At 43.3% G+C, this 19,870-nt stretch overlaps 1 protein-coding gene across 2 annotated transcripts in view; it reads left to right on the forward strand.

Annotated features, from left to right (window-relative positions):
- The window catches only part of Ptprn2 (protein tyrosine phosphatase, receptor type, N polypeptide 2), a 792,473-nt gene that overhangs the window by 314,654 nt on the left and 457,949 nt on the right, over positions 1–19,870 (forward strand). The gene's annotated exons all lie outside the window — the stretch shown is intronic.

The raw sequence follows: 19,870 nt of genomic DNA on the forward strand, positions 1-19,870 counted from the left end.
AGCATAGATATTCAGAATTGAGAGTTCCTCTTGGAGGATTTTACCTTTGATGAGTATGAAGTGCCCCTCCTTGTCTTTTTTGATGACTTTGGGTTGGAAGTCAATCTTATCAGATATTAGGATGGCTACTCCAGCTTGTTTCTTCAGCCCATTTGCTTGGAAAATTGTTTTCCAGCCTTTCATTCTGAGGTAGTGTCTATCTTTTTCTCTGAGATGAGTTTCCTGTAAGCAGCAAAATGTTGGGTCTTATTTGTGTAGCCAGTTTGTTAGTCTATGTCTTTTTATTGGGGTGTTGAGACCATTGATATTAAGAGATATTAAGGAAAAGTAATTGTTGCTTCCTGTTATTTTTGTTGTTAAAGTTGGCATTCTGTTCTTGTGGCTGTCTTCTTTTAGTTTTGTTGAGGGATTATCTTCTTGTTTTTTTCTAGGGCGTGGTTCCCGTCCTTGTATTGGTTTTTTTCTGTTATTATCCTTTGAAGGGCTGGATTCGTGGAGAGATAATGGGTGAATTTAGTTTTGTCGTGGAATACTTTGGTTTCTCCATCTATGGTAATTGAGAGTTTGGCTGGGTATAGTAGCCTGGGCCGGAATTTGTGTTCTCTTAGTGTCTATATAACATCTGTCCAGGCTCTTCTGGCTTTCATAGTCTCTGGTGAAAAATCTGGTGTAATTCTGATAGGCTTGCCTTTATATGTTACTTGACCTTTTTCCCTTACTGCTTTTAGTATTATATCTTTATTTAGTGCATTTGATGTTCTGATTATTATGTGTCGGGAGGAATTTCTTTTCTGGTCCAGTCTATTTGGAGTTCTGTAGGCTTCTTGTATGTTCATGGGCATCTCTTTCTTTAGATTTGGGAAGTTTTCTTCAATAATTTTGTTGAAGATGTTTGCTGGTCCTTTGAGTTGAAAATCTTCATTCTCATCCACTCCTATTATCTGTAGGTTTGGTCTTCTCATTGTGTCCTGGATTTCCTGGATGTTTTGAGTTAGGATCTTTTTGCATTTTCCATTTTCTTTGATTGTTGTGCCAATGTTCTCTATGGAATCTTCTGCACCTGAGATTCTCTCTTCCATCTCTTGTATTCTGTTGCTGATGCTGGCATCTATGGTTCCAGATTTCTTTCCTAGGGTTTCTATCTCCAGCGTTGCCTCACTTTGGATTTTCTTTATTGTGTCTACTTCCCTTTTTAGGTCTAGTATGGTTTTGTTCATTTCTATCACCTGTTTGGATGTGTTTTCCTGTTTTTCTATAAGGACTTCTACCTGTTTGGTTGTGTTTTCCTGTTTTTCTTTAAGGACTTGTAACTCTTTAGCAGTGTTCTCCTGTATTTCTTTAAGTGAGTTATTAAATTCCTTCTTTATGTCCTCTACCATCATCATGAGATATGCTTTTAAATCCAGGTCTACCTTTTCAGGTGTGTTAGGGTGCCCTGGACTGGGCATAGTGGGCATTCTGGGTTCTGATGATGGTGACTGGTCCTGGTTTCTGTTAGTAGGATTCTTACGTTTACCTTTCGCCATCTGGCAATCTCTGGAGTTAGTTGTTATAGTTGTCTTTGTTTAGAGATTGTTCCTCTGTTGATTTTGTTACCCTCTATCAGCAGACGTGGGAGACTAGCTCTCTCCTCTGAGTTTCAGTGTTCAGAGCAGTCTCTGCAGGCAAGCTCTCCTCTTTCAGGGAAGGTGCACAGTTATCTGGTGTTTGTACCTCCTCCTGGCTGAAGATGAAGGCCCAAAACAGGATCTTTCCCAGAAGCTGTGTTGCTTTGGCAAGGAAGGTGGCCGGTTGTCTGGAGCCGAAGATGGCACCGCCTCGGAAGCTCTCTGGCTCTCGCCTGTCCCAGAAACTGCTGGTCTCTATATTCCACACCCTCACCCGTGCAGCCTGCCCTCCGCGGAGTCCTGGAGCCAAGGAGGCTCCCGCCGGGTCCTGAGGCAGAAACCTCTCGTGCCGGGAAGACCCCTGTGCTCTCACCAGGAAGGTGGCCAGTTGTCTGGAGCCGAAGATGGCGCCGCCTCAGAAGCTCTGTGGCTCTCGCCTGTCCCAGAAACGGCTGGCCTCTGTATTCCACACCCTCACCCGTGCAGCCTGCCCTCCGCGGAGTCCTGGAGCCAAGGAGGCTCCCGCCGCCGGGGCCTGAGGCAGAAACCTCTCGGGCTGGGCGCCATAAATGCTTTTGTTGTATTTATTTGTGTGTGTGTGTGTGTGTCTGGACATACACATATGTGCAGTATGGCTTGCATGTGGAGGTCAGAGTATAACTTGTGAGAATTGATTTTCTCCCTATACCCCGTGCGTTCCTGGGATTTAACTCAGGTCATCAGACTTGGCAATATTCACCTTTAATTACTGTCTTAGTCAGTGTTCTATGCTGTGGAGAGGCACTGTGATCACTCATAAAAGAAAATGTTTAATTGGGTCTGTTGCTTAGAAGTTTAGTAATAGCAAGGAGAATGGCAGCACACAGGGAGACATGGTGATGGAAAAGTTGAGAGTTCTACATCTAGATCTGAGGGCAGCAGGAAGAGACAGAGGGCCTGGCTTGAGTCCCTAAAATCTCAAAGCCCACCCCCCAGTGACACACCTCATCCAACAAAGCCACACCTCTTAATCCTTCCAAAAAGTACTAGTCCCTGCTGACCAAGCAGTCAAATATATAAGCCTATGGAGGCCACTGTGATTCAGACTCCCATACCCAGTGAGCAGTCTTGTTGGACCCAGGTTCATGTTTTGAGCATTTGGTCTTTGGCTGTTAATACTCTTTTGAAGGTGGTAGATCTTTTTGCATGTAGATCCTGGTTTTTGGAAGAAGGTCTTTAGGCACATTCCTTTGAACATTATTAGGCTCTGGGTCCCAGTGCCTACTCTGTTTTCTTGTTTCATTATGGTGCTGCATGATTCTGCTGCTATGAACTCCGGCATGCCTTCATCACCATCCTATATTGAAATGTCTTGAAACCGTAAGCCAAAATGAACTTTTCTGTTCATTTTGACATGTTTCTGTCAAGTATGTTGGTCACAAAGATGTGAAAGTAGCTACCGCTGTTTCTATTGACATCGTAACATAGGATAAGTATCTCGTAGATACATGTGGTCTAACAGGATCTGCAGCCATATAATACTTGCCCTGTGGGGAAATATTTTCCTGGACTGTGCCAAGGATAGGAGTTACAGGCTTGCCAAAGTAACCTCTAAGGAGTCTTGGCGGCACTCTGCTGCTCTGTGGAATTTGAGGTCCATGGTAACACTGTTTCCTGTGGGTTGCCACTGGCAGCTGTTGAGAAACACTTCAGTTGGTCTCTGATCTGCCTGAGCTGTCCTTGTGCATTTGGAGGGCCGTTCTATCCTGCATCATCAACATCAATGTGCAGCTTCCCCCTCCAGAAGCATCTTCATTGCCTCATAGAAACACACCTGCCCTGGGTTAGGAGAACTAAGTCAGTGGTACAGAAGATATCATGGTGTGCTTGTCTACGTCTTTTGAGAAATTCTCACATATGCCTTGTCACGTTTGCCAACCTCACATGAAAGAGTTGTATTGTTCCTGGTAGTATATATTTGGAATGGAATCAGACACAGAAAGGTCTTGAAGGTAGACTGGGAGAAATGAGGGCCTGGAATGAAACCCCAATGTTTCTCAGCAAGCAACTTAACAATCTGCCTTAACTTTTGCTTTGATATAATGTGGATGTCTTGACAGAGTGTAGGACTAGAACTGCCAGTCTTCCTTTTCTTGGGAGGAGAGATGACTTCACTCTATCCCAGCTACCCAAACACTTGCTGGTAGGTAGTGTCACTGAAGGTGAAGAACCTGGGCAGTTGTATCATCATACCTTCCTTGTGTCACATGGGAAAGACAGTGCACATCCAACCCAGTGCACTTTCCGATGGTTCTGTTCTCTGCCCACTTATTTTCTGTCCCTTCCCCCATGGGAACATTGGATACCTCACTACTCCAGGAATACCACTTTCTTATTTGCTTGCTGACTAAATTCCTTAGAGTCTCTCTAGAGCAGAAGGTCTGATAAGCTGACAGTCTGGAAAGGAGATGGGACCAATGTCCTCCAGTGAAGGTAAAACACTTCAGCAAAGGGTAAGGCCTTCTGGCAAGGGGCCATGGGACTGAGAATCTGTGGTAGGTTCTTCCACAGATCCAATGTCCATGGCTCCCTCTGGCATGCCCATGTGGAAGGAGGCTTTGTTTGTTGTGCACCAATCTCCTAACAAGTCCTGTCCTGTAGCACCCTGTGGTGGGGCTGGAAGTTATATAAAGAAAGGCTGACCAGTGAAAGTGAAACCTCAGGCTCATGAGTTCCTGCTTAGTTATCCATGGCTTTGCAAGAATATCTCTAGGTTCCAGATTTTAGGAATGAGAGCTGATTAGATCAAAGACATTTGTATTCATTTCCCCCACAGTTAGTACTCAAAACGTATTTTTTAAAGTGTATGTAAATCTAGCTTGGCATGGAACGTATAACTGAGTCCAATCTCTTCTTCCCTGCTGGCTTTAGTTCCTGGCTACATGTTGAGGAACATGGGGCCAAACCTACTTTTATCTAGACAGCCTAGGAGTGCAGGAAAGCCAGTTGGGCCTCCTTAAATAAAATGACATGTTCCCTCCTCCCCTCCCCACTGCAGCAGCCCTGCTCCCAGCATGTTCCTTCATTAGGAAGCCCCAGGGTTGTTTATGTTCTAGGTGACTTGGATAAATGCTGCAGGTGGCAGTTATGCCCCTGGTTTGTTCACTGAGTTGCTATAATGTCTTGCATCTTCTTTTATTCCACCCATGAGTTAATGACTTTTGTCTCTTCCTTGGTCCTTAGCACTCCTTGCTTGTCTCAAAGAATCCATTTTGTTCTACCAGCTCTGAGAGTAGGGCACGGGCACTTGAGGCAGGCAGATGGGGCCTCCTGTCAAGTCTGTGATGCTTTGCAGAGACACATCCCTTGTTTGCTGTGATAACCAGGGCAGAGTGAACAGAGGGTCCCAGCCTCCAGCTCTGGAGTCCCTGTGGAGCACATACCATCCAATAGCCCACAAATAATTTAGTAGCAATGTGTTCAGGTTGGACTGCAACGAATACAGGTCTGATGCTTTTCACTGAGCTGTCTAACTGGTGACACCACTCTCTACCCAGAGGCATAAGGATGATTTTTCCCCCTCCAAGTAATTGGCATCTAGAGGTTTGGCAGCAGCATGGCATGTACTGTTCCTGCTCTGATTCTTTGCAGCAGAGAGGATGGACCAGGAAACCTGTCAGACACATGGATCTGAGTGAGCATAAATTCCACCTGTGACCAGCATTAGGGATGAGTGCTGGTTACCATGGTAACCCACAGCCTCACTCAGGGAGACCACAGGGAGATCTTGACTTTGGACCTTTCATTTCCAGAGAGATAAGGGTGTAACATGGGGTAAGAAGGCTGGAGTATGGGTGATTTGTCTTGCCCTGGCCTTGATGTGTTGATATGGCACACGTGTATTTGTCTGCCTACTCCCCTGGGGGCCATCCTGTTCATGTGGTCCTGAGGCCCCACCAAAGGACTTCTAACAGAGAAATGGGTGTTTCTGCAATGGCTCTGTTTCCAAGCTTGCTTTGTTTAATTCATGATGAGCCCTGTGGTGTGAATGTTTGTCCTCTGTGGACAGCATGCTATGAGGGGAACAAGTCCTTCAGAGAGAAAGGGCAGTCTTCATATCATTTTGCCTGCCTGGCTCTGGGTTCCTGTTTCAGTATCCCAGTAAGATATTCAGATCCTTTGTGACCTCCATCAGCTGTCAGGTGTTTTCTCTCAAAGATGTGCATGGCATTTCTTTGGTTCTATGTAGCTTATGGATGCACGAAGAACCACATGGCCAACTCCCTCTTCCACAGCCATCGCCTCCTGAATTCCATTTTATACTCTCCCACTCTCTGTACTCCTCACAGCTGAGCTAAAAACATGTGCCATTTCCTGCCAATGATTTTGCATTTTTTTCTTTTAGAAAATTTTTGCACACTAACTCTAAAGTCAAATGAATTATTGGCTCTACTCTAGCAGACAGCAGAGCTGCTACAAATGTCTTTCATGACAGCACAGTTAGAAAAGCAAACTGATAGCTGCTTAAAATGAGAGTGCTCAGTATTGGGTGATATCTATTTGAGAGGAAATATTAGGACTGTGTCTTAGAAATCAAATGTGATTGCATCATATCTTAAAACAACGGGGGGTGGAAAACAGGGAAATCCAAATTGAGGTTCGGCATGGGAAATACGTGCCTCTTGAAAAGTACTGCTTTCTTCTATAAGTCTGTATTCCCTCCATTTTGGTGTATACACGTGCATGTGCATTTCTGTAGTAGGTGTGTAAACATAGGCACATTTGATGTGTTATATTTGCATGTGTGTGTTCTGTTGTTTGTTCATTTTTAAACTGTTTTGAAATTTTTAAGTTCATTGGAAACACTTAGATTTTGGATTCAAATAAGTCTCTCTCTGGCTGTAGAGAGAACCTAGCTCACAGCTTGGTTGTCCCTGGGCATCAGCAACTATGGCACTGCTACATCTGACATGCAGGCTGGCCACTCTGTTCAGGGGGAAGCAGGCTTTCTATGCTGCAGGGCCAGGAACAGGGCCTCTGCTGGGGAAGAGCAGAGCTTTTGCTTCTTACACTGTGGTACAGGCACTCAAGCTGTCCTCAGAGTCTCCTGAGATTTAAGTGGGGGGCCCTGGGTTTAGAATTCTGTTTTAAGCCTTCTAGGGTCTGACACATTTTTCTCCTCTCTCAGAAATGTCCAGTTCTGTGCCCTCAGAAGCAGAGTGCTTTTATATTCATAAGCACAATTTTGTCACTGCAGTGGCTGTCATGGTGATAGTGACACCAGCAGTCCTTCTGTTTCTTGGTCCCGGGGATGTGCAGTGTGGGGTTAGGAGCAGGGGCCAGTGGTACCTTCCTTTCAGGTTGGATTCCTGTTCTTTTCCTTGCTGGTTCAGTATCTGAACACACGACCTCAATTCTCTCCTCTGGAAATATGGGTCCCAGCCTCCCTCTTCCTCCTCTCTGTGAGCTAGAGTCTCCTTGTCTTCCCTCTTCATGATCGTTGTGACCTTCCATACAAGAGAGTACCCACACTTGTGCAGAAAACCTTCTTCTGAGTCCACCCCCTCCCAAGACTTTACTGACCAGCTGCTGGAATAGCGCCTTCCCTCCCATGATGGCTACTGTATGACCAGAGCCTTTCTATCCAGGCTGATCAGGGGAAGGCAAGGCAGGAAGATGCTCAGTCTACGTGTTGACATGTTCCCTCTGGAGTCACCTTATGCCAGAAACATGCTCTGGCCACTCAACCACCCGGCCACTCCCTGCCACCTGCCTCCTCTAGCTCATCATTCTTGCTCCTAGAAATGTTTCCCTGTTCCTTAAGCGTTCACTTTTGGATTATTGTCATTAAATTTGCTGTTCTTTCCCTCATGTCATGACTCACCCACATATAGGAGGTAGCCTTAGTTGTTAGCTCGATGGGGCTGAATTACCAACACAACCATATTATTTTGGTTGCGAGAGCATTCTGTGTCAGCCCTTTCCAAAGTTCAAAAGCAAAAATAAAGTGTGTTCTGTAGAATGTAGTTTGTCCCACTTTGGAAAGTTCTGTGTACACAGCGTGAAATGCTCATTCTCGCTCTCCCCACTTCAAACCGCCTCTGTCAGCACTTCCAGGTGTTCTTCCATCTCTCCAAAGGGCCTTTCTTCCTTGAGACAACACATCTGTCAGAATGGGTGGCCAGCAAAACAGATTATGCATTTAGTGGTAGAGATGCTGGCCTGAGGAGTGGTGACAGAGTCCTGAATGAATGTATATATTGACAAGGGAACGGCATGTCAAGAATGCCAGTTCCTCAGACTCATGGCTGTGGCAAGGTCTTCCCCTGGTTCAAATATGGGTGCTGACAGACTATGAAGAAATCATCAACCACAGCTTTCTCCACTGGGATGGCTGCAGTAGAAGACTGCTCCCCTACAGTGACTGTGCATCCCCACGATTAGCTAACTGACCGCCTTGTCCAGCAGTACATTATAAACCTGCTTATTCACCCAGCTCTGTATAATAAGCCAGTTTCCTCATTCAGCTGTATGTAATGAATGCATTGATTTTCTAGGCTGCTGGTGCATCTCCATCAGAGCTCATGGGCCCACTCCACACCAGCTTTTCTGCACATGTTATTTCTTTATTCCCTACTGCCCCAGTCAAGTCAATCCCAAGGCCATGAGGTGGCACTGGTCAGAGGGACTGGACTTGCCACAGGTCACTTTGGCAGTTCTCAGTATAGTCTGGTATCAAAACATTCCCAGATTGAACCTCTAGAACGACCTATGCGTGGGGCCTTTCACTGAAGCCTCAGTCTCCCTCTCAGTGCTAGAGTGTTGTGGAATCATGAGGAGCCCTCTTGTGCCTTGCTGTCCGTATCAAAAGGGCTCTTCTTTTAAATGTTGATTTTAATTTAATTGATGCTTTCCATGTTTTCCTCAAATCTTAGGAGTAATGTGTATCTAAATCTAATCTGTGTGTGAATCAACCAACCGATCACAGATACAAGAAAATTTCCATTTTCAGTAGTCTTTAGAATCCCACAGTCTTGTGTACTCAGGAATACAACTTGGTTTGATGGATAGAGAAATATCTTATGGCAGTCACCACTGTCAATCATGCCCTATTTGTTTTCCTATAACTGGAACCACCAAAAATGAGTTCCTTTCAGCTAAGGCTTGCTTAGCATGCCTGAATCAGCATATGTCCACCCATATCCATGAGTCAGGTGGGGACAGCTATGACACTAGACATGTAGAGTGATATGACCACCAAGCAGAAAGGACCTTCTGTGTTTTGGGCACTAGCTCTAAGCCAGCTATTTCTACACTCATCTGATTGGTCCATGTGGCCACCTCAGGAGATGTGTCTAAATTGGGTGAAAGCCACTGGAAGAGTAGATACAGCCTCTATGGACCGACGGAAGTGAATGTGGAAATGAAGGTCAGAGGACTCAGCTGCCAGCCAGTTGAAAAAGTGGAGTTATCTTGGCTTCTCAGAAGAATTTGTTAATATCATCCTACCCTAGTAGGATGTTCATTGGGATCATCCATCTCTCATAGTAGGGCTCCTTGGCATGGTTCCATCCTCATAAGTGCATTATTTGAAGTCACCTGCCATATTGAGGTGGTAATACTCTTGTGGGAAATTTTATTCTGTCATGCAGATAGCTCAGATGAAGAACTTTTGACTTGACCATGGACAGAGGTCATGGGAAGTACATGGCTCATCAGAGGCTTGTCTCTGAAGGGAGTCCATCAAGGAGCTCCTTCATCCCCACAACTTTTTATTCTGTGTTTCCTTGCTCTCACTTCCAATGGCCCAATAGCTACACTCCATAGGCTATGGGCTCCAGTTCAGGGGAACAGTCATACTATAGCATGGATGTCAGAGGCAGTATTGCAAGTCAAAGCCCAGGCTAGGAAACGTGTGTTCAACCCTGCCGAGAAGGTTTGTTCTCGTTCCTCCAAGCTCTTTCAACCCCTTCCCTTAACTCAGTTTGAAAGGTTCTTTCATGCCACTTCAGGTCAAGATATATTCAAAGGCTTCACCCCGACACTATTTTTATATGTTGTTTAGCTTTTTGTTACTATAAGAAAACACCCAAGATAATGATGTCACAAATACAAAATGTTTGCTTTGGCTCATAGTTTTAAGGTTCCAGTCCATGATTGGTTGGACCAGTTTCTCTTAGGCTTTTGATATTACCAGATGGAAATGACCAGAACATGTGACAGAGAAAACTGCTCACTTCATGGCAAGAATAAAAGGTAGTGGAGAAAAGGAGCTTGGATTCCCTTCAGAGACAGGCCTCTGAGGAGTCATGTGCTTTCCATAAGTACTCAACTCCTATAAGTCCATATAGCTCATTAGTGCCACCCTGGGGACCAAATCTTTAGCATTTAAGCCTTTGGAGGACTTTCACATCTAAACTATGGCTTCATCTTCCTAGGTGCAGTTGTATTATCACTGAATTGCTCCAAAGGCTTCCATTGCCCGCAGTGAATCCCATAAGGTCCAGCACTTCCAGACATGATATTCAGCCTCTGGGTAGAATACTGTCTCTTACTCTTTTCTCTGCTTTTGTAGTCACCTATATCAGATGTCAGTCCCTTAACACCTCCTCATGCTGATCAACTGCTACAGAATTCTTCATCTGACTTAGTCCTGTTAGTTCTAGCCTTGGATCATATTTCCCTTATGAATCTTTCTTACTCTCTAGCCCCAGCTGAACTCTTCACCTATTTTTTTTAATTAGGTATTTATTTCATTTACATTTCCAATGCTATTCCAAAAGTCCCCCACACGCTCCCCCACCCACTCCCCAAACCACCCACTCCTACTTCTTGGCCCTGGTGTTCCTCTGTACTGAGGCATATAAAGTTTGCATGACCAATGGGCCTCTTTTTCCACTGATGGCCGACTAGGCCATCTTCTGATACATATGCAGCTAGAGACATGAGCTCTGGGGGTAATGGTTAGTTCATATTGTTGTTCCATCTATAGGGTTGCAGACCCCTTTAGCTCCTTGGGTACTTTCTCTAGCTCTTCCATTGGGGGCCCTGTGATCCATCCAATAGCTGACTGTGAGCATCCACTTCTGTGTTTGCTAGGCCCTGGCATAGTCTCACAAGAGACAGCTATATCTGGGTCCTTTCAGCAAAATCTTGCTAGTGTATGCAGTAGTGTCAGCGTTTGGAAGCTGATTATGGGATGGATGCCCAGATATGGCTGTCTCTAGATGGTCCATCCTTTCATCTCAGCTTCAAACTTTGTCTCTGTAACTCCTTCCATGGGTGTTTTATTCCCAATTCTAAGAAGGGGCAAAGTGTCCACACTTTGGTCTTTGTTCTTCTTGAGTTTCATGTGTTTAGCAAATTTTATCTTATATCTTGGGTATTCTAAGTTTCTGGGCTAATATCCATTTATCAGTGAGTAGATATTGTGTGAGTTCTTTTGTGATTGGGTTACCTTACTCAGGATGATGCCCTCCAGGTCCATCCACTTGCCTAGGAATTTCATAAATTCATTCTTTTTAATAGCTGAGTAGTACTCCATTGTGTAAATGTACCACATTTTCTGTATCCATCCCTCTGTTGAGGGGCATCTGGGTTCTTTCCAGCTTCTGGCTATTATAAATAAGGCTGCTATGAACATAGTGGAGCATGTGTCCTTACCGGTTGGAACATCTTCTAGATATATGCCCAGGAGAGGTATTGCGGGATCCTCTTGTAGTACTATGTCCCATTTTCTGAGGAACCGCCAGACTGATTTCCAGAGTGGTTGTACAAGCTTGCAATCCCACCAACAATGGAGTAGTGTTCCTCTTTCTCCACATCCTCACCAGCATCTGCTGTCACCTGAATTTTTGATCTTAGCCATTCTGACTGGTGTGAGGTGGAATCTCAGGGTTGTTTTGATTTGCATTTTCCTGATGATTAAGGATGTTGAACATTTTTTTCAGGTGTTTCTCAGCCATTCAGTATTCCTCAGGTGAGAATTCTTTGTTTAGCTCTGAGCCCCCAATGGAATAGAATTGAAGACTCAGAAATGAACCCACACACCTATGGTCACTTGATCTTTGACAAGGGAGCAAAAACCATCCAGTGGAAAAAAGACAGCATTTTCAACAAATGGTGCTGGCACAACTGGCGGTTATCATGTAGAAGAATTCGAATTGATCCATTCCTATCTCCTTGTACTAAGGTCAAATCTAAGTGGATTAAGGAACTCCACATAAAACCAGAGACACTGAAACTTATAGAGGAGAAAGTAGGGAAAAGCCTCGAAGATATGGGTACAGGGGGAAAATTCCTGAACAGAACAGCAATGGCTTGTGCTGTAAGATCGAGAATTGACAAATGGGACCTCATGAAACTGCAAAGCTTCTGTAAGGCAAAAGACACCGTCAATAAGACAAAAAGGCCACCAACAGATTGGGAAAGGATCTTTACCTATCCTAAATCAGATATGGGACTAATATCCAATACATATAAAGAACTCAAGAAGGTGGACTCCAGAAAATCAAATAACTCCATTAAAAAATGGAACTCTTCTATTGCTTAACAATTTCCCTATAGCTTTCTCATTTCTTAACACCTTCTAACTGGGATCTTACTTAATTGTGAACATGTGTTTAAGCTGTTCTGCAAATGGTAAATCAGGAACTGTGTCTGTTCTCACACTGTAGGTGACTGGTGCAGAACACAAGGGTAGGTTTTATATATGTTATATAAATGACATCAGACAATAGGCAACCTTCGTTGGATACCGTTCTGCATTCACCATGCGCCGCTTCCTGGAGGTTCATCCAAGTTGTAGTTCATACTAACCATTCTTTCATCATTTCTTTATAGTTCTCTGTGAGGTGGATATACCGCTGAGTGCTTATTAAACCTTCACTCACCAGTGGCCATCTGGGGTATTTCTCAAATGGGCTTTTATTATAAACAGCACTTGTATACTTTGTGGGCTATTATTATAAACAGTATTAAATGTTCATATACATAAACACACACATATGTACACACACACACCCACACACTTTCCTTTTTTTGGGATAAAGGACAGTGACTATGTTGTTGGGTCACATAGTAAGTACGTGCTCATTTTATATTCCCACCAGAAAATTAAAGCGATCCAATTTTTCTGCATCCGTCTCAGAGCTCAGCACTGTTCCTGTTACTTATCTTAGCTGTTCTGGTGGGTGTGGAGCGGTATCTCATTGTGGATTTAATTTGCATATCCCTGATGGCCAATAGTGCTGAGAATCTTTTCAAGTGCTTAGTCTCCATCTGTGGAGATTCAGCACTGAAATGTCTCCTCGTGTCTCTTGCCCATTTTATAATTGGTTTATTTTCAGTGTTTGGTTTGAGAGTTTTGTCTCCACTCCAGGCCCTGATGCATGTGGTTTCTCTCCCACTTGGCTCTTGTCATTTTACCCTCTCAATAGAGCTTTTGGCAGAGCAAAGGGTTCTGATTTTGAGAAAATCCAATTGATCTGTTTTTCTTTTTATGGTCATTCAGTGCAAGTCTAAGAACTTTGACTTAGTCTTAGGTTCCGAATGCGATCTCTTTTGCTTCCTTGAAAGTACATAGTTTTAAACTTACATCTATGCCATTTTATTATGGTCCCATTTTATTTGCACATACACTGGAAGTGGGATCTCTAGTCTTGTCTGTGGCTGCCCAATCACTCCAGCATGCCTGGTGGGAGAGGCAACTTTTTATGGAGTTTTTGAAAAAAACTTTTTTGTCAAAAATCACTTTGAGGAAATGGGAATGGGTGGGTAGGGAAGTGGGGGGGTATGGGGGACTTTTGGGATAGCATTGGAAATGTAATTGAGGAAAATACGTAATAAAAAATATTTAAAAAAAATCACTTTGAGGAGTTTGTATGGGTCTATCTCTGTGATTCCCAGTCTGTTTTGTTGATTTTGTTGTGTATTCTTCCACTAAACATAGTTTGTACTATTATACCAATAAAATTAGATTTGTGATGCCCTATAGTGACTTATCTGGCTATATTCCTCTTTCCCTCCCAATTTAAAGCTACTCTGGTTCATTTGTTATTCCATATAAGCTTTTTTAACTACAAAAATGTTGGAGCTTTAAACCCATGGATATGACACACTTCCTATGTTTCAGATTTTTTTTTAAATAAAATTTTAGCATACGAGTCTTGCATGTTTTGCTAGATTTAAACACAGTTATTTAGTTTTCCAGTGACATGCATTGAAGATTAGTTAGATGGACAAGGAAAGTAGAAAAGAATCCTGAGATTCTTGTTCCCAGAAGACATTGCAACAAAAATGTCAGGAAGGCATGGGGTGGTTATCTAAACAGGACCCATATAGGAAAGGAACAAGGATACCCAATAGCCCTATAAAATACCCAAGGCAGCACCCACTAGGGAACTCTCAGCCTCAGGGCCTCTCCTATCCTGAAGGAATAAAGCAGTTTAACTTTCATTTTTCTCACAGCTTGGTTTTCAATTTTTCCTGGATGTTCAATTTCTTGTTCCAAGAGAATGAGTTCAGCAATCTCCCTAGACAACTACTAACACTCCTGATATAACATGTATTTATTGCTTTTACTTCTGATGACTCTCAATTATTATTTATACACAGGTTTTTATTTTCCTTGTGACTTCCAAGTAGATGAGCATGTCCTATATGATCATATATATGATCAATATATGATCATATACACATTTGTGTGTGTATGTATATATGAACATGTCCTATGGAGACATGTTCCGGTTCATGCCTTCCCTCCGATTTTCATGCCTCCTTATTTCCTTATCTTGCTCTATAGCAATAGCTACAGTGTTTAACAGCACTCTGTTCAACAAGAACAATGTTTTAGATCTCCTTCGCACAGAGTCCTGAGATGCCAGACACCCAAACTCAAGGTCACCAAAGGTCAACCCAAGACAGTGGCTTTGAGTTCATTGTTTAATACAAACAAGATCAAAATGTGAAGTCTCATGGGATTATGCAAAGAGGAAGCAAGCTTTACTAAGAATAATTATGGGCAACTGAAAAGTGAGAGAAACTTCCAAGAGTGTGGAAGGGCTTCTGAGAGATGGAAAAATCCTTGGAACCCCTTTGTCTATGGCAGAAACTGCACAAAGGTTGAGGTAATCACTATTGAGATTGGTTTGTGCTATCCTGAGTTGAGTCAATGGAGGACCCACAGCCTCTATGCGTGTTCATTTATCCCAATCAGGAGATGATTGTGATCTGCTCATGTACCCCAGTTAGGGTGGTGGATTCCCCCTTTGTCCATCTCTGATTTGTGCTTCGTTAGTTGTTGATTTTAATGTTTCTAGCTCTTAGTCACTGGCTGGTGTTGCTCCCTCTGACCTGGAAGCTGTCTAAAATCTCCTCAGTTGTACCATACTTTCTATGTTCTCACAGCCACCAAGAAGTAGCCGCCTTTGATCTTAGTTAACTCCTTGTTTGTGGGATGGTCTGGGTCATATTTCCTAAACTAGGCAGACACTTCTTGTTAGTAGCCAAACTTGCTTATGACTTAGTCTGTCACAATTAGCTGCGCCAGAAATCAGGATATAAGAAAGATACATCAGTGCCCTAAATGTATCCCTCAAGCATTAGCAACCAGAGAGTGTCTGATCTTTCATCACTGGCCCAGAGTCCTATTCTTCCTCTTATCTCATATTCAACCACAGCTCTCTTATTGCTCTTTCTGAGTGCCCCATGCACTGCCATTCTGGCCTTTAATATCCAGCCTCTGCTTCCACTGTAACAGATGTGGATAACATGCAGTGTTCTGTGTGGATCCTTTCCTGTTACCATCTACAAAGAGAGCTGGATGCTGCAGTCCTACTACTGTGTAATTCTTAAGTGGACACAGTGTCAAACTACCTACTAAGAGCTTACCTTTATACCAATAGGGTAGTGCTACTCTCAGAGAAGCCTATGCTCACAGTGGGAAGTAGCTTATCCAGAGTCTCACAACTGGTCAAAGTATGGAAAGTAAATTTCGAATATTGGACCCTACATGGGACATTTATAGAATCCCTTCCAAGGCTGAGAGAACATCACAGAAAGGGTAGAGAAAATAAAAGACCCAGAAGTTGCAGATGAGTGCTAGGAACAGTGTCTTCTGCATATGAAATGCCTATCACACTCTTCATAATTAGTGATGAACTTTATTTGCTGATATCATCAATGACATTTCTTTCCTACATTCGTGATGGAGATTGATCTATAGGTGTCTTTTTGTTTTCATTTATTCATTTTACATCACTGCTACCCCCATTCCTGGTCACCCCCTCCCACAATTCTTTACCCAACCCCCTCTCTCCCTCTCCTATGAAATGGTGGAACCTCTTCCCATATCCCTGCCCCCAGCATATCAAGTCTCTGTGTGGCTAGGCACTTCCTCTCCCAGACAAGGCAGCCCAGCTAGAAGAACACATCCCACATATAGGTAACAGCTTTTAGAATAGCTCATGCTTCAGTTGTTCGGGGCCCATATGAAATCCAAGCTTTACATCTGCTACATATGTATGGGGAGGCATAGGTCCAGCCTCTGTATGCTCTTTGGCTGGTGATTCAGTCTCTGAGAGCCCCAATGGTCCAGATTAGTTGACTCTGTCTTTGTATAGAGTTCCTACCCTCTTCGGGGAGCCTCAACCCTTCTCCCAGCTCTTCCATAAGAATGCCAAAGTTCCGTCCACTGTTTGGCTGTTGGTCTCTGCATCCATCTTAGTCAGCCGCTGGGTGGAGCTTCTCAGATGATGGCCATGCTAGATTCCTGTCCATAAGCATAACAGAGTATCATTAATAGTGTCAGGGACTGGTATTTGTTCATGGAGTGGGTCTCTAGTTGGGCTGGTAATTGCTTGACCATTCCCTCAGTCTCTGCCCCATTTCCTGTCCCTGAATTTCTTTTAGACAGGATAAATTTTGGTTTGAAAATTTTGTATGTAGGTTGGTGTCCCTATAACTCAACTGGGCTTCCTGCTTGGCTAGAGGCGGTAGCTTCTTCAGGTTCCACATCCCCAGTGCTGTGAGTCACAGCTAAGGTCATACCCACTGATTCTTGGATGCCTCCCCTCTCCTAGGTCTCTGGTACATCCTTGAGATGTCCCTCACCTCCCCACCCCTGCCAGTTGCAGATTTCCATTCATTTTCTTGGCCATATGGCCATCCCTCCTGTCTCTCTTATGACTATTTTATTCCCCCTTTTAAGTGAGATTCAAGCATCCTCACTTGTACCTTACTTCTTGTTAAGTTTCTTTGCATTTATGGAGTGTAGCATGAATTTCCTATATTTTATGGTTAATGTCCTCTTACAAGTCTTGGTTACTTTCATCTGCCTTTGTTACCAGAGTAATATTAGTCATGGAATGAGTTGGAAACTGTTTCTTCCTCTTATATTTTCTGGGAGAACTCATGTATGATTCATGCTAATTCTTTAAACATTTTATAGAGTTTATAGTGATACCATTTGGGCCTATATATTTCTTTAAGGAAAGGATTTTAATTCTGAATTTAAATTTTCTAATAATTACATATCTAATAAAATGATTCATTTCAAAATGGATGGATTGTGGCTATTTGTGTTTTTGAGGAATTAGCCCATTTTATCAATACTAAGTTCATCCTTGTGGAGTTGTTTTCTTCTTCTTCTTCTTCTTCTTCTTCTTCTTCTTCTTCTTCTTCTTCTTCTTCTTCTTCTTCTCCTCCTCCTCCTCCTCCTCCTCTCCTCCTCCTCCTCCTCCTCCTCCTCCTCCTCCTCCTCCTCCTTCTTCTTCTTCTTCCTTGATATCCGCAATATCTGGTATCTCTCACTTCATTGATAATATAAGCAATCTGCAATTTCTTTTTTGCTTTTATTCCTCAGTCTTGTTAGAAGTCAGAGTCCCCCCTTTTTCTAATTTAAAATTCATTAACTTTGTATCCTTTACTGTTGCTTTGAGTGTATTTTATTGTTCTTTATGTCAGTTTTAATTTGGGATTTAGATTACTGATTGGAGAATTTTCTTCTTCAATATAAACATTTATGCTACAAATTCTACTCATTGAATTGGCTTAACTGTGTGATTACATATCTAATCAAATGATTCATTTCAAAATGGATGCCCCCATAAATTTTGGGGGCAGTGAACCATGAGAGGAAGCCTGATCATCGGTTGAACTAAAGGCTTGAAGCCCTGGAGACCCTGAAGGAATGGTAGGTGCTTTGCCTGCTCCTGGCACTAAGCCCTTGCCATGTAGTTGCAGCCTCACGCCCCACATAGATTTGAGGCCATCAGTCACTTAAGGGCCATGGCCCAAGCCCTTCCATGTATAGATGAGGCATCCCTAACATCTCAGACCAAGACAATAGGAGAAGAGACATGACCTGTGGTCATGTAGGCTCAAGACAGAGTTCTCCATGCTAATGAGGTACCTAGAGGCCTGGAGGGCATAGCCTATAAGCTTTCCTTCCTAGAAATTCCTCCCTGCAAAAGGCATTTAATCTCAAACACACTCTGAGAAATAGGATATGGTTTTACATATCCACTTTCTGCCATGACAATAAATGGCATTAGACTGTCACTTTTCTCTACTGTGGGGAGCCATGAAGAAGGCCTTCGCCTACATTCTAGTCTCCTTATAGAAGGCCATTCTGAACTCCCAGCCACAATGACCACCAAGTCTGCTGCCATCAAGCCAAGGATAATTTCTGTGAGACCAGTGGAGTTCCCCCCCACTCCCGGCCCCAGGCTAGACCCAGCCTGTGCCCCTACTCCATTTTCAGCTCTTCTGAGACTCCTAGTGGTGTCTGGATGTCCAGGAGCTTGTGAACCCCATGGCCCTAGTCTCTTCAAAAGCCTGGGACTCCTGAGCTGGCTTCAGCTTTCCCACATCTCAGACTGCACTTTCCCACCCCTGAGCAGTGCCTTGCCACTTCCCTATGGCTTAGCACTTGTCTGGTGCTGTGTGAGATAAGAGCAGTCAAACTCCCGATGTTCTGCCTCTGCAAGTGGCCATGCCCAGTAGCAGACTCGGGCCTACCAATCCTAAACATAAACATGGATATGCCTTTCAATTTTCATTTTTATTCAGGTTAACTCATTTCTCCCTTCAGATTGTCATTGATTTATGGAAAAGCCATAAATGTGGCTCTAACACAATGATTCTGTAGTCCACCTTTTGCCATACTAGTTCCATGGCTCAGGATATGGTTTGCTGCAGTTTGTTTTCCACAAGGGATTGGATGTGCCCTGCCCCTGTTGGGTAGAGTGATCCAAAAGTGTTCATCAACTGCACTGTTGCTTGCTTCAGAACTGCTTGTTTTCTGTTGTCTGTGGAGGAAAAGTCTAGCTAAGGAAGTGATTTTGAAACCTTCTTCTGGTATTGTAGATTGGTCTGTTTGTCCTTTACAGACATAACTTCTGCCTTGCATACTCTGCTGGTATGTCGTTTGACACACAGTTATTAGGATTGGATTGGTATGTCTTCTGTGCATTAATTCATCTACCGTTAATGCACGTTCCTGTTTTGTCTCTGGTAATCTCTACTCTGCAGGTTCATTCACATGATACTAATATGGCCTATGCTGCTGCCCTTTAATGCTTACATGGTGTAGTGTTTATCCACGTGCCTAATTTCATTCTTTCTATATTATTTTCTTAGAAATTTTACATGGGTAGCATTGAGTATTTAAATATTTTCTCATTGTTGTATTTTAACACTCTGACATTGAATATAATGATTAACATTTTAAGGATCCTTAATGTTCTTCCTTCTTCCTGTTTTTCTCCTCCTCTTCCTTCCTTCCAGTGCTGAGTAAGCCCAGAGCCTCACACACAGGTTGAGAAGGTGTGGTAGTGCTGAGCTTCACTCCCAGCTGGTTTCTCTTCTTTTTAGTTTTTTGCTTTCCTTGGGTTACATTTTATCAGTAGTTCTTCGGAGTGCATATCTTCAACACCTGATTACTTGAGATACTATGTTGCATGTACATAACTTACAGCAGCTTGCTGGCCTCAACTCTTGGCCTACCTACTCATTGGTAACATAATTGCCTAACATTTCCTTTCCTCACCCTTAGGAGAGTATGAATGTTCTGAAGTGTGATTCCATTTTCAGACATGGGTGAAGTGGTGCTAAGTGAGCTATGCACATTTCCTGTTTTTACCTAATGCTCCCGTTTCCTTCCTCCATCACTTCCTTCATATTCTGAGTAGTTACATAGTAGTTCTTTTAGAGCAGGTCTTCTGTAGTACTGAAAACTCATTTTGCTCCATTTGAGAGTGTTTTATTTACCCACATTCCAGAGG

Source organism: Mus musculus, chromosome 12 (assembly GCF_000001635.26).
Source record: "Mus musculus strain C57BL/6J chromosome 12, GRCm38.p6 C57BL/6J".
Taxonomy (NCBI): domain Eukaryota; kingdom Metazoa; phylum Chordata; class Mammalia; order Rodentia; family Muridae; genus Mus; species Mus musculus.